The following is a 14,708-nucleotide window of genomic DNA, read 5'->3' as shown; positions in this document are numbered from 1 at the left end:
CGACGCTTTCCGAAGCGACGGGGATCGGCTTACGTGTCGCAACTTGGAAGCAGTTTACTATCGGCAACCACCGACTGGGTGGATCGCCCGAACATCGAGAAGACGTCACAGGACGTACACGGACACCGGCGAGATCAGTTTCGGCGGCGAAACTTTTCGCAGAGGAAACAATTACCCGCTGAATACAAAGTGTACCGAGGGCGAGGTGGGTCGAAGCCTTAAAACCGTGGATAACGTCGCGCCTGCAAGCACTGACGCAAGTTCGTCGAGTTTCTTATTCGCCGGGTGGAGAATCGGGGAATTCTCGCGCTCGGCTAATCGATTGCTCGCATTATTCCCTCCATCTTGAAATCCGATCTCCGAAGCAAACGCGACGAGATCCTCCCTCTTCGTTCCGAGGGACGCGAATTTGCTCCGCGGTCGCAGTGAGAGCCGATGTCCCGGTAAATTCGCGCTTCTGGTCCACGAGAAAATTAATTCTCACGTCCTCGTCCCTCTCGCTTCCTTCGACCCCGTTGCCCTGCTCGCCTCGAGTGGATCGAATAACGCGGGCACAGCGACGAGAAGTTCTCACGGAAAAAGACGGCGTCCGAGGTTTCGATGGCTCTCTTCCTCGCGAGCAAAGGCTTTACGGTTTAAATTAATTCGAGCGACAGTACTCTCCGGCGTGTTTCAGTCTGCCCCTGCGACGGGCCGCGTACCCTTCCCTGTCTCCGTCGGGGGTTGCTTCTTCTCCGGGCCGGCCAAGTAATCAGGAAAGTATGTTTGACGACGGAAGTGGTTTCGAGTGGTTTTCAGACTGCGCCGCGTTAAGCGAGACAATCCTCGCATATTTTCGACGAGATTAATTCGCGAGACGGGTAACGCGAACCCGCTCGCAGGCTCCCTCCATCGACGCCGGGGGAGCGATACCGTTTACCCTCGTGAGAGACGGACGATCGGTGCTTCCGAGGTGCTTTATCGGTAACAGCGCACAGTTGTCCGATCACGATCTAGGCTAAGCTGTTTTCTGTGTTTCGAAACGGCAGAAATTGTACGTGGTATTAAAGCGTAACGAGGGTAAAGTAGGCGAGTGCACGGCGGCCCTCTTTCGAAAGAGGGTGGAGCGAAGCGGAACTTTTCAAGTGTGCGAGCTCGAATTTGTTGAGCGACGGAATAATTATTCGGTAATCGCACCCGGGTGGTCGGATGGCTATTCGGGTCAGGCCTTTGTTTAGGTTCGCCGGTAAACCATATTATCTCGCGTGTAAAAAAGTTCGCCGATCGAAGGATATCGCGCGCCATTTCCACGTTCGATGGTGTTAATTTCCGGATCAGTCACAGTCTTCGCTACCTTTCGTCCGTTTCGACCACGCATGCCAAACGGAATTCGCGTTATTGCGAGTTGCGGTTTCGCCCGTTCAACGAACCTCGACTTTTCCAGATGGCAGCCGGCCCCCAGCTGCACCATCCAAATTGAGTTCATCCTTTTCGGACGTACACCGCAAATTGAACGCCGCTCTAATGATTTCGCGTTCTCCCCTCACGGCGTTTATGTCGTATTTATGGCGACCACGTGCCATTCCCTGGTTCAAGCAGGCGTTCTATCGTAAACCACCGCACCGTTTCGATTCTTCTTCGACCGATGTTGCTTCCTCCAGTCTTCATCCCCCGAACCGCGCGAGGAAGATGGCTGCCGAAAAAATGAACGATTCAACGTTCGCCATTAAGAGAGACCCACGTTTCATCGAGTACGACTCGATTGGCGAACGCGTGGAAATAAAACTGCGTCTGGAGAAGAATTACTCGGATATTCCTAGCGTCGACGAACTTGTCGTTCGATGAAATCGCGTTAACCGATTTAACGTTGAATCGGTAATGCATCTGCCGGAAATAGTAGACATTTAATAGGAATCGATGCATTAAGCACGTGATCCTGTTAACTTAACCCGTTTGGCGATCTCCGAAACGTGATTATCGGTAAATACATGGACGATTTCGCGAAAAACAACGCGGCCTCGTGTCAACGCTGTTTACGTGTTATTATTTCTATAATAGTCGCAACAGCGGGAAGATTCGATCGAATCGGGAAACGTAACGCGATTTTCCGCGATGCGAAGCAACCTTTGTGCAATGCACGGGATATATTCACACGCTAGTTATCGACCGGCTTTAATTATAGTCCCTCCTAACTCCACGACGCGCTAAAAAAAGGAGAAAACGTCGAACTTTAGCTGCCGCCGACTCGGTCTGAGCTTTCCAGCGAGGGAACTCGGCTATGAAACTTCCCGACTCTGAACCCCTATTTTCCAACGTTTCACCCTCGGTGAGCCGGTGCATCCGAGGTGTGATTCATTTGTTGATCCTGCTTCTCGAAAATTATATACGTGCTCGGTGGAGCGATACAAAGGACTTCGATACGAGTCATTTACGCGCGAGTGGTAAAACGTACACAAACGAATCGAAAAATAAACAAATAAATCCGGCCGCTAAATAAACGGGCGCGAAAAATGAAACGAAAAAAATATAACAAATTTTATTATCAAATTTATTAACTCGTTCCCTCGTTTTCGCGTTGCAACCTCGCGGGCCAGAAATGCACGCGTTGTTCCTGCGACTCGATAATATAATCCGATTCAACATCTCGTTATTCGCTCGAAAGGAATATAACATAGCCGCGATTAGGAATGTATAAAAATTGCACACGAAGACACGTAAAGTCGCGAACACATTTTCGCAATCTCTCCATGCGTTATTGCACGCCGTGCTCGGTTACCAGGTCGATAACGAAAAGGCTCAGGGAAGTTTGATGGATTTTTATGAAATAATTCCGCTGCCCGGGAGTTAATGACTCGTGCATTTTATTACGAAATAAATAGCTGCGGGAATAGCCTTACGTGGTGCTTGATGGACGACCTATCGACAGGTTAAACGAAATCACCGGACGATTCCGCGATGAAAGACCGTGCGCGAGGGTGAAGAGAACGGGGAATCGGTGGTTTCGTTGTTTCGCAACGCGGCAGCCTACCCTAGCCCCGACAATCGATCGTCGAACGACAGCGGGGGTAGCCGTCACGAAATTTCCGTGGTCCGGGCGAAACAAAAGCGCGTGCACGGGGCTCTGGCTTTTCCAGCTAGCAGCCGAGTTCCTGCGCGCAGGAAAATCCTCCTACAGAAATCACCTTAGAAAACAGAGAAACGAGATCCTGCCTCGTCGTTCGAATTTTCGTGGACGCGCGAGTAGGGGGTGGTCGCTATCGACGTCAAACGTCTTGACCTTTTCCCGACCCTTCTTCCATCGACGGATGAATAAAATATCCCGCTTCGTTTGGCTCGGGCTCCTCGTCTCGTACGCGCGATAAATAAACACCGCGTTCGTAAATTATTCCGTTAAGCACCGTTTTAAACGAACTCGAAAATGGCACCGCAGAACTCTGCAGAAGAACCGTCAAGTTTCTCGCCATGGATGTCGACTCGAGGCACGGATTATCGACGGATTATCCCTAAATGTTTCACCATCGCTATTTCGGCAGTCGAAGCATCCCTACCTTTGCAACGCTTCTCGCGACATGCTCTCGAGACAAGGGTGGAACGTGCAGTCGAGTCTACGACCAGTGGAACGGCCTGGAGAATCCTCGGAGGCCACCCGTGTGGGTAGTCCACGGGATTAAGGTACGCTCCTGGAGGGTAAGAGACGAGACAGGTGGCGATCAGCAGGGCAACGCGCAGGGTATCTTGGTTAGGAACGGAACGACGCCAAGTGTCCGTCAACACATTTTCGCAGATGTTGGCGGCGTGTTCCGCGTGGATATTTGGCCCAGACCCGGGGAAAGTGGAACGAGCCCGCGCTAGAAATGTGTACATTGTACTTGCCGCGGTGAAATGATATAGACAGACCAGCCAGCTACGGCGACACAAGGGGTTGCTATAATGAGCGGCCCGACCTCGACATGTAGGCCAAGCTCTGACGCATACCTGCACCGCATGCACACTACCTGGACTTTCCACGGTATTACCGGGCTCGGCTCGTTAAAGTGCGAACGACCAGGAAGGGACGCTCGACGCGTCTGCGAAAGAGCGACTTCACACTCCATCGGGACTGTTCATCGGATAAGAAATGCTCCGCTGGATCCGACCTCCGCTTCGAGCTTCCCGTCCTTTGCGCGCCGGCCTCGTCGATAAGTAATTGCATCGGAGGAAGGGTTGTTTTCCCGAATCGGTCATCAAACCGATTGCACGCTCGCGAGGCTTTTCCAAAGGCGAACGGTTCCAGGCATCCGGCCGCGCACGGTCCAGCTTCCAGTTCCAATATCTCGCACTGCGATCCGGCTAATCGCGGGAATTTCGCGAAACGTACGCTGGAGCATTGTCGGCTGATTAAATCACGGGCAATTAATCGAAATCGATCGGTAACGGGGCTCGTACGCGCAGACTGCTTAGCAGAGTTTACCACAGTTCGTTTATAAATAGAATGTTCAATTGTCCGGGATAAATATAACTTGTTAAGATATTCAATTGCTTTCATTAGGATCGTATCGAGGATCGATGTCGCAGTTTGTCGCCGAGCTGGAAATAATTCAAAGCGGCGGACAAAGCCGGTTCCGTGAGATACATTTTCGACCGCCTCGCTCGTCAGCCGTGCATAATGTAATAATTGCCAAGCCGAAGACGTTCGTCTGTGTCTGCAGCTTCTTTGTTTCGCGGAACGGTACGATTCGGTGCCGAGAATGAGCGGGAAGCGTCATTAATTAAATATTCAAACAAAGTGCAACGCGGAAGGTTAATGCTTCTTTCATGGCTACCGTTGCGTCGCGCCGAGACCTTACTTCCAACTCTGCGCCGCGCTTTCACGAGGTACCTTGATAGAAGAGGGATTTAATTGCGACCCAGAGAGAAACGGTCATTGTTAATAAACGTCCGCGGGTACAGCCGGAAGCCTAATAAGCCAGTCAGCGAGTTAATCGATCACTGAAAATTAGAATCACCGCCGGCGCGTTGAAAAGTGCTAACACCGCGGGTTATTATTAACGTAGTTATACCCGGATTAAACAAAATTAGCAGCATATGCAGCAAACGTAACAATCAACAGGTATATCAAGTGCTCGGTATACATAGGCGTTAGACTGCATCGCGATGTTCCAAGTGCGATACCACTTGTCGCTTATCGACTCGGGACCATCGGCCATGTGCGAATCACGAAGAATTCGCTATGAATTCATCACGGTGGATATTAACTGAAACTTTTGCCATGAAACAAGATCGTCGGAGGAAAGAAAATGGACGTCGCGGCGCGACGATGCGTTCGCGATTCGAATTCGTTAAAACGCGGACGCTCGGTTAGGTTGGTCGAAAGTTCCAAGTCGAGGGGGTGGAATTATTAAGAGAAAAATGGAGGAAGAGAAGCAGTAGCGATGGGAAACGATGATACGTATTCTCCGTTTCAAAGCGGAGAAGAAAGTTTCTCGAGACGAAGGATCGTGGACGGAAGGGACTTGTAATCGTAGTCTGAGGAATCGGGCAATTAAACGGAGCTGTAACTTGGGATCCATCCCGATGACGAGAGGGATCTTCCTACCCACTCCCGAGAGTCGTACCGGCACCTAGATTACGCCGAACGAACCACGCGTATCGACCGGATTTTCCATGGGGACGAGACCCGTGTACGTCGCTAAAACGCATCAAAGACTCCTTTGAAAGGGACACTTTCTCGGTAGATAGCGAGGAAGTGGCACGGTATTCGATTCCAAGTTGCACCGCTGTTTAACTCGCTCGCTCGCAACTTTCCCGATTCGCCGTCGCACGGATCCAATCCGACCGAGCGTTTCAAAAATGGAACGCGTCCAGAAAGCATCCGTCATGTTCGAGGTACCGAGAGAGATATTTTCCCTGGCTGACCCATGTCTAGCTTTTTCCAGTTACGCAGGTACGATACGAAGTTTTCTCTCCGGTCAGGTATCACGAGTTTCGCGACAACTTGCGGCGCTGTCTTTGAGAGCCGGCCGACGATAACTCGCGAAAGTAGCAATAATGCTCTGTAAACTTCAATCTCACCGTGATTAAACTGGATGAATGCCGCGACTGCTGCTCGCGAGGTTGCAAATTAATCGATATATATGCTCGCACTCGCGCGAACGTTCGTTCCGGTTTAATGGAAATTTAAAGACGTCGAAGAGATTACCGTTGAGTTATCGACACCGTGGAATATAGCACCGTAGGAACGTGCAAGTACGCCAGTAACGTAAACTTAATTTCGAGGAAACGCCAGCCACGGATAAAGATAATATCATTCGACGTATTTCCCGGTAAAATCTTCGCCGGGAAATAAACGATAACGGCAATTTTTCTCTTTTTATTCGCGTTGCTGCGCATGCCAGTGGTATAGATCAATCGCTCCTGCGTCTAGGGAAACGTCCGTACGGAATATTCGGCCGAGTCGCGTAAGCTTTACCCACGTAGAAAATGGTTCGATCACTTGCCGCACAGGCGGTATAATTGCTTCGATACGTTGCAATTTTAAAAGGCCATAGGCAAATAGTACAAGTCAATAGTTTAGTTTATTGACCCGTTCACTGCGCCGCTCGTACAATATTCGAGGTTCCAAAGGAAAATTGCACACCAGCGATCTATCAATATTTACCGAACTCTATAAACAGTGATAGCTGCTCGGGACATTGTATAAATATGATAAGGCAGACGATACCTTTTTCCCTCTTTCTCCCTCTTTCTCCACTCTTTTTCCCTCTTTTTTCCCCCATTTTTTACTTTTTCCCATGACTGTTTGCGCGACGCCGGCGGATCGATGTGAATCGATAATTTAAAATAATTTCCAAATATCACCGTGACCGCAGCGGAAATCGCGAAGTACAGGGGGGCACCATCGGCGACGTGCTTTATTAATTTGCGCGTCTGGGGCGTTTCTCGCTTCGATAAATATTACGCGAGGTGCATTTTAAAATGGCGCGCCGAGCGCTGCGCACGGTAGCCATTTTTCCGACTAATTGAACTCGCTAAACAAATTTTCATAATCGCGACGACCCATCGGCCGAGATTTAAATCGCCGATTAACGTCGTCAATGAGCACCGATTTCGCAATTATCCCCACCCCGATCGAGCGGAAATTTCGCGGAAAAGTTGGTCGCTGTCTCGCGCTCTTCGCTACTCGCTACCTTCGCGTTTTCACCTCATCCCGTCCCGGCGAGATCGGTCGGTGTACATTCTCGTTGCACTTTTCACGCTCCCAGACACCTCGTAAAAACTCCGCGTTCTTACCTCGTCTTTTTTACGCCACCGTATCTCCAACATCTTTCACGGTTCGCACGTTTCACTCATTTTCCATGCTTTTACCCGTCGAGGATCCTAGCGTGCAGCGTCCCTGTCCATAATATCCCGTCCCCCTGTTTCCGCTGTTTTAAATTCAGTTTTACGTCACGGTCTAACCGCTCCTCTCATCAGCGGCAAATTGAGCGTGTCGGCGTAACGGGAACTGCAGTTGGCCAATTGATAGTTCAAACATGCTTGTGCGTCGCTTGCACGCGACTCGTTCTACGCTCGTTCGATTACCAGCGTTCGATTCGCGAAGCAGTTTTACCCGGCGCCCGCGTCGCAGCTCGGCGACGGCTGCAAAGTTGCACGTAGACGTCCATCCGGCCACAATTATTCCGCTATCACCGTGTAAACTGCGAAACCGAGTTTCGTTTGGTTCCACCCCGTCCAACTCCCCCGGTCCGCGTCTGTCACATATGCCTGGCAGCGAGTTATTATTCTGGTCATTTGCTTAACAGAGTTATGCAAAATCGCGCAACTTCGGCAACCCCTTGTTGAACCGCGGAGAGGGGAGCGTCACGTGCGAACACAGCAATTTCGTGCTTCGTTATAAGTATTCATACGCGTTAAAAAGCGCCGAATAAGCCCTTACTTGGCGTTGTTTGCCCGCGTACCACGGCTGGTCCGCCGGTGAATTCTAAATCACGCGAAGCCGGGGCACGGGCCAACGGACACACCCCTGTGCGCCGTTCTGCGCCGCCAAGAGTTTCGAATAAACGACGCCGCGGGTACGCTTAAGCAAACGCGAAAATAGAAGAACGGACAATTAACGAGGCCGGGTATTAAGCGATTGAAAATAGTTAAAAATAGTGGAAATAAAATATCTCGGCCGGTTTAAACCGCCGAGCATTCTTTCCTGGCACTGTCTTGTTCCTGGCGCGAGGCCAGTGGTCGGTTAACCGAAACCGGTGCTTCGAAGATCGTTATTATCTCGCGGATAGCTATTGCGTTTCGGCGGTTTACAAACGTTTAAACATCGGTATCGGTGTGCTTCGTTTTGGATGCGCGAAATTTAACTGGCCGAGACTCCGTTTCCGTATCTCCGCTCTTCGACTCTCGGTTCCGTTGCTGGATAATTGCGCCGGGAAATAAGCTGACCTTTCGGAACGACGACGGGAAAGCGTCTCTTCGATTTCATGAATATTTTGAGCAGCGATCTCGATCCGAGAGATCATATTTCCGTGACTTTCTCTTCCCAAGTTGCCGGGTTTTTCTTTTTCCTGAGGAGCGAACGTTCGCCGGGGTAACTTAGGCGAAGCTAAGTGGGGTCGATATCGCTGCGGACTCTGACCGATAAATACCTGATCTAGCGGTGACCTAAAATTCCCGTGGAATTCTTAATGCCACCGGCGAGAGTCCGCGTGTTCCAACTCGAACGGGAATTCATTTCGAAGATTACTACGGCTCAAGTCAGCAGGTCACGGAGCTGATACGCTCGTAACTTCTACGAATCATTCGATTAATCTTCCTTCCCGACGGCTCTATAATTCGATTACCGAAAATCTGATTAAGTCGCGGGATTATCGCTTTATCAGAAGCTGCGGGGATTCGGCCGAGACAGCATAATCGGTCGATTCTTCGGCGAACGTGTAATCGAGGATTCCTCTGCAGGTCTTCCGTTGTACGAAACTTGGAAACAAAATGGGAATGGAAAACCCAGGGGTCCCTCGGATCGTGGGACGGAATTTAATTTCTCCTTAGTTACCATATCTCTTGGACGCACTCTCCTTCGAGACGTCGCCGTTCCGGAAGATTCGATCGATTCATTGATCCGTGATCGATGATGGGTGGTTACCGTTTGGTGTCCGTCGTTTCGCGCAAGATCCGGCCTAAGTGCATCGTATGGCGGTAAATAACGCCGATATTCGACTCGCGGTAAAATTGGATGGTAACCGAAGCGTAGACAAGTATTCGATACTCGCGTCGCGACGCAGCCAGCCAAGGCATCGACATTATGTTGCGCGGTATGGAATTCGGCAAATGATGCGGAACAGGCCATTTGTGCGAGCCAGAATTCATCCTCTCTGCAGCCACCGATCCCTGTTTGCTTCCCTTTGTTCGATTACCCCTTTGGAAACAGAGCTCGCGACTTTATTCTTCCGATTTAAATAAAAATAATCCACCAACTCTCTCTCCCTCTCTCTCTTTCTCTCTTTTCCCTTCGTCCCAGGTAGCAGAAAGACAGTCGCTGTGGAAACTACGATTAAAAGAGGGAAAGGGGGAGAAAAAATTGGAATGTTTCGTTGGTAAAGTTTGCGACGATCCTCGGAATTTCATTTACCTCCCTGAAATAGCGAGGGAGAGGGAGAGAGAATTTAGGAAAACAAGAATCGGCTAGGGCCCGCGAAATTGGCCGCGTTTAATATCTGCAATTGTGACAGAGGAGGTGGACGGCTGCGAGCGGAAGTTCGTTATTGTACTCGGAGTAAAGAGAACCGCAATGGAACGGTGCTGGTGGTCACCTATAGAGAGAAACACCTTTTGACCGGGACTTTCGGTAATTGGCGCGAGTTTGCAGCCGAGTTTCGTGTTCCTTGAGCCGAAGGCATCGAAGTTGAGAGCCGGCCAGACGAACGACAATTAACACGCATCCGTAACCCCGAAAACTTTGAACGTGTCGCCGGTCGTCGCTCCGTGTCCCGGCAAACTTTTAAGAAGGATCGTTATTGGCCTCCTTTGTTTCGTTCTCCGACTACCGTTGCGGGCCCTAGACGATGGAAAACAAAGCTGTCGGACGTAAAGCGCCGCTGGGAGGTGTATCGATGTTTCTCCAACCGATAAACCAAGTTTCCCCGAGCCAAGTTTGCGTTGCAATCACGACCGAAGGGTTGCGTGCCCGGCATTTCTTTCGCGATCCTGCCATTTTTATTGCGTACACGAGCTTTCCAACCCTACCGTTCCCCGTCCCCGCACGGCGCCGGCGTCGTCCACGGCGCTCGGCTTTGCCGGCAACTTCCGGATTAGAGATTCCCCGCGAGTTTCGTAAATTCGACCGAGACTTTTAATCGACACCGTCTTCCGGCACCATGGAATATTCAACGCGGCGCCGTCGCGACGCTGCGGTAACGCGACAACGCACGGGTCGTACGCGACCTATCGCGCGGTGGTTTATTTATTACAAAGCGGGGTGAAAAATTTATTTACCGTAACAAACGAAGCACCGCCAATCCATTTGTAGCGGGAGATTATAATCGAACTCGATTAATTATCGTCGCTCGATACAGGCTCGCGATAATGCACCGTGCCACGAAGACAACTTCTGCAATCGCTTTAACGATCAAATAAATTATATCGGGCAGAGAGCGATTTCAGTCGACTCGTATCCTCCTGTAAAATGCGCCCCGCTGATTGCTTCGGAAATTATTCGGAAGCCTCGGAAAATTGCCAATGAATATTCTATACGCCGTCTGTAGTTTTCTCTCGATTTATCTTCCGCGCCTGGCCGCCGCGTCGCGGCGCGGTGTGCCGCTTAATAATGAAAAAGCGAGCGGAAAAAATGCCCTTCGGCTCGATTATACCGATCGACGCGATCGACCGCATCGGAAGCGGGCTAATTTCCAATAAATATTCCGCGATTTAGTTATAATACCGACACGCCTAATCAATCGAACGCCGCGACGCGCCGGGACAATCGCCGCGTGGCTCGTTGGCCGCGTGGAAAGGCAGTTAATTAATAAAGTCGTCGTCGGCGGCGGCGCCGGGCGCCGGCGTTCACGCGTCGAAACTTTTGTCGTCGCTTGGTCGCAGGGCCCCTGGCGGGGGAGTAGGGGCTGGCTTTAATATCGATAGCCGAGCGTTCGAGCCGCGATCGCAAATTAACGAGGCCGTCGATTGAAATGAAAGTAGCTCGAGCTCATCTGGAAGAGCTTTGTGCTCTGACCGAGCGCGCACCCCCGTTCGAGCGCGGAAGTCAAATAAATCAAGCGCGAACAAGCGACGCCCCCGCTTCGTGCCGAACAATTACGCGTCGCCCGTGTACGCGGCTTTGTCGCGCGCGAATCCCAGCGTCGCCTGGGAAAACCTGTTTTCTTCCCGCTAATGCCTCGATTTCAACGAGACCGGCTTGCGATTGTAACGCCACGCACAAAGCCGCGATCATTCCGTCGCAGCTGAACCGTTCGCGATGACTTTGCCGAAAGGCGAAACGATGCAAACCGACGCGTCTATGCGCACACGCGAACCATCGCTTCCTATTCTTCCTTTCTCTTCTTTTTCTCCTGCCGGCTCCGATTTTCCGCAGGTTCCACCACCTCGTCTCGGACTATTCTCGGCTAGATCGAATTAGACGGGAAAGAGAGTCGTTTACCGCGAGAGAGGAATCCCGAGTAACTATAAATTCGTCGAGCGGGTAATCCGTGGCAAATGGTCCGTGAATATGCAGGAATCGGAATGTCCCGGTTATTCCTGCGCGGGGAACGAATACTCGTAAAGTCGAGGCACTTGGGCGAAACTCGCTGGAAATATGGTACGCGGATGGTGCCGAACATTGATTGGAAAATGCGGGAAGAAAACGGAATCGATCATCGCGTGTACCCGCTCGATCGTAATAATTCATGCACGCGCAGATATTCTCGGCTACACACGCTCCGGGGAATAAGGGCTGATTTCGTCGCGAAACAGAAATTTCCAGCTGTCGAAGGGACAATTCCCTGAAAAATATGGCGGTCCGTTATACTCGCGGGAAGCGGCCGAGGAATATTCGAGAAATTGAAACTTCTTTCTCTCTCGTGATATATCGTCGATACCACTCGAAATTCGATCGCAAACTTCCGCGTCTCCTTTCCACCCCCGGTCAATTTCCCGGTTAGCTGGAAATCGCGCTGGAATCGCCGGGCGAAGCGGCGGGCCGGTGAAATCGGAGAATGAAACGAGCCTATTAATGAAAGGGGGTTGGACATTGGACGGGGTAAGAAGCAGGAGGAAGAACTGGCAGAAGGATTGAAATTCAAAAGGAAACGTCCTCTTCCTGCCGCTCCCCACATGTCAAACGGAACGTCTAATGGCGAAAAATTGCTTTTCACCATGGAACCGTTCGGGGAAAGAGGTCGGTTGAAGTGGAAGAAAGCATATTCTATTCCGAAGCGGAGAAAAGACGGCGTGGATAATGATACTCTTCCAGCCGGGGGTGGAGACAATGGCGAAGGAAAAAATTAATTGCTCGCAGCATTATTCGAACACCCGCGCGATCGCCGAGTGGAAGATATCCCTGACGTAATTGTTGTGCCGGCCATTACGCGTAAACAATCGAATGGATTCAAGATCCGTGCCGGTAAATTCGTGTTCGGCATTGCGCTTTACCTATGAATATTAATTAATACTCCGCCAATTTATTCCTTATTCGTTGCGATATCGAATTCATCCGCGGCAAATTAATAAACGAACCAGCCGTAATTGGTGTTCGATTTCTCGTTACAGCGGGGATGCCATACGCGGAGTTCGCGCGATCATCGTCGTCGTTAGAGCGGAAGGAAAATCGAGAAAAAGAAGAAAACGGAAGAAAGACTGGCGCGCACGCGAGCTGGCCAGTTCTCGTGATTCCAGATCGCGAAATTTTTCAGAGAAACGGGAAAATTGGTCGACGAAAAGGGTAAGCTGGGAAATTAATTTACACCGACGCGGGTACGCGCGCCCTGGGGAAAGTTTTCACGTAATGATTCGCCCCCACGGCGCCTTTACGACATCCTCGGCAACGCGATACTTTGGAAAATATCGTTCGGAACAGCAGGAACGCGGGGTTATCAATTTTTTATGGTACGATCTCGAGGTACTCCGGGGTATTATGATAGGGTGCTTTCACGGTAGCCGTATGCGCTAACATCGCTGATAAAAATTCCGGCATCGTTGCTGGCTGCTCGAATCGCCGTTTAATAAACCATCGAATTTCAATTACGGCCTTGAGCGAGCTTTCGCGGTGGCTAGCGGTGAGCGAAGACGAAGAAATAATTGGCCGCCGTCGCGAGTACACGGATTAAACGCGTTAATCGACGTCTAGAGATTTTGCCCGTGGTATTTCCTAGGGACACGCCGCTAGTGCCGTTTCCTCCAGCCCCCGACGATCCGCGACAATAATATCTCGGCCCAGAGGGAACGTCGAGCACTCGAACTTTCGAGCACGTCTCGCGACACCGTGTATTTTCGTCCCGTTACACATCCGCGAGGCGCGTCTCGCGTTACGTCGCGTTATGCACCCTTGCCAGCAGCTGCCGCGAACGCAACCCTCTTCCAGTCGGAGCACGTTCGACCCTTGCATGGAAATAAACCGGGATCGTGCCGAACGAAAGGAAGATTTCTCGAAAGGCTCGCGTTAAAGAATTATCGCGTCGCTGCTTCGATCTCGTGGAAATTTTATCGACGTCGGCCGCGTAACTTCCGCGTCGGGGCGCGAGCACTCGGGTACCCGGTGCAGGCGCAGGCGAAGGGGTACGTCGGCCCTGGAATCGTCGCGTTTTCGCCGCTCGGATTAAGCCGCTTCGTTCATTCGAGCACGGATTTGCCGACGGATTTACTTTCGACGAGACTTCGCGCTGTCGCCGACCGACTGCTACGAGTTGCGTTTAAGAAATACGAAATACTACGAATACGAAAATTCTCCTCGGGAAATCCTCTTACCCGAACAGCCGCGTTGCATCGGGGTCCCCGGAGGAGCTTGCAGATTTCGCGGCTCGATTCGAGCAATTTTCGCCAAAGTTCCGCGTACGTGCGAAAACTCTGCTACCTTTAACCCGACGATAAACGCGTAACGAAATGTCTCGGCTGATTTTAACCGGATTATCGCGAACCATGTATTTTAACGTTTCCGACGTAGTATTTCGGTGTAACTGGATCTGTCAGGGCGCAAATGAATTTATTGCATAAATATCGCGCGATAGGTATCTCGCGGAATTCGCGTCTCGATTTACTTCGCGGAAAGCAGTATCGATATCGAAATTATCATCGAATTACTACGCGCGAGTTAGGCTTCGCGTATGCGGGAAAAATACGCTGCTCGGAAGATGGAAATTGGCGAATGCCGATCTATCATGAGTCTCAATTTTGATAGTCCACGCACAATACCCGGCTCGTTATCGCAATGCTAGAGAGAGCGTGCGCTAATAATTTGTTTATTCGGCGTATTATTAGCAGTTCGCTCTGATCCAGGTAATATTCCGCGAATTAATATTAATCACTTTCCATATGTAATTACATCCGCCGCGAAGCGGATATCCCAAAGCCGTCGGGTTAATTGAAATTTCCAATATCGCTATTTGCTCGACGTCTGGCGTGTCTGTGGCGAAGAACCAATCGTAGGAAAAAATATAAGACGAGTAGGATCTTCTGTGGTTGATCTCAGGCGTGGACGCGAATATCCGAGCAATCGTTTCGATTCGTTACGAAACTCTATCCGGAATTGACGTCTCATCTCGGAA

The sequence above is a fragment of the Eufriesea mexicana genome, unplaced genomic scaffold (assembly GCF_001483705.2).
Source record: "Eufriesea mexicana isolate 0111107269 unplaced genomic scaffold, ASM148370v2 scaffold630, whole genome shotgun sequence".
NCBI classification, from domain to species: domain Eukaryota; kingdom Metazoa; phylum Arthropoda; class Insecta; order Hymenoptera; family Apidae; genus Eufriesea; species Eufriesea mexicana.
The sequence above is the reverse complement of the archived record's forward strand: the minus strand, read 5'-3'. Positions refer to the sequence as shown.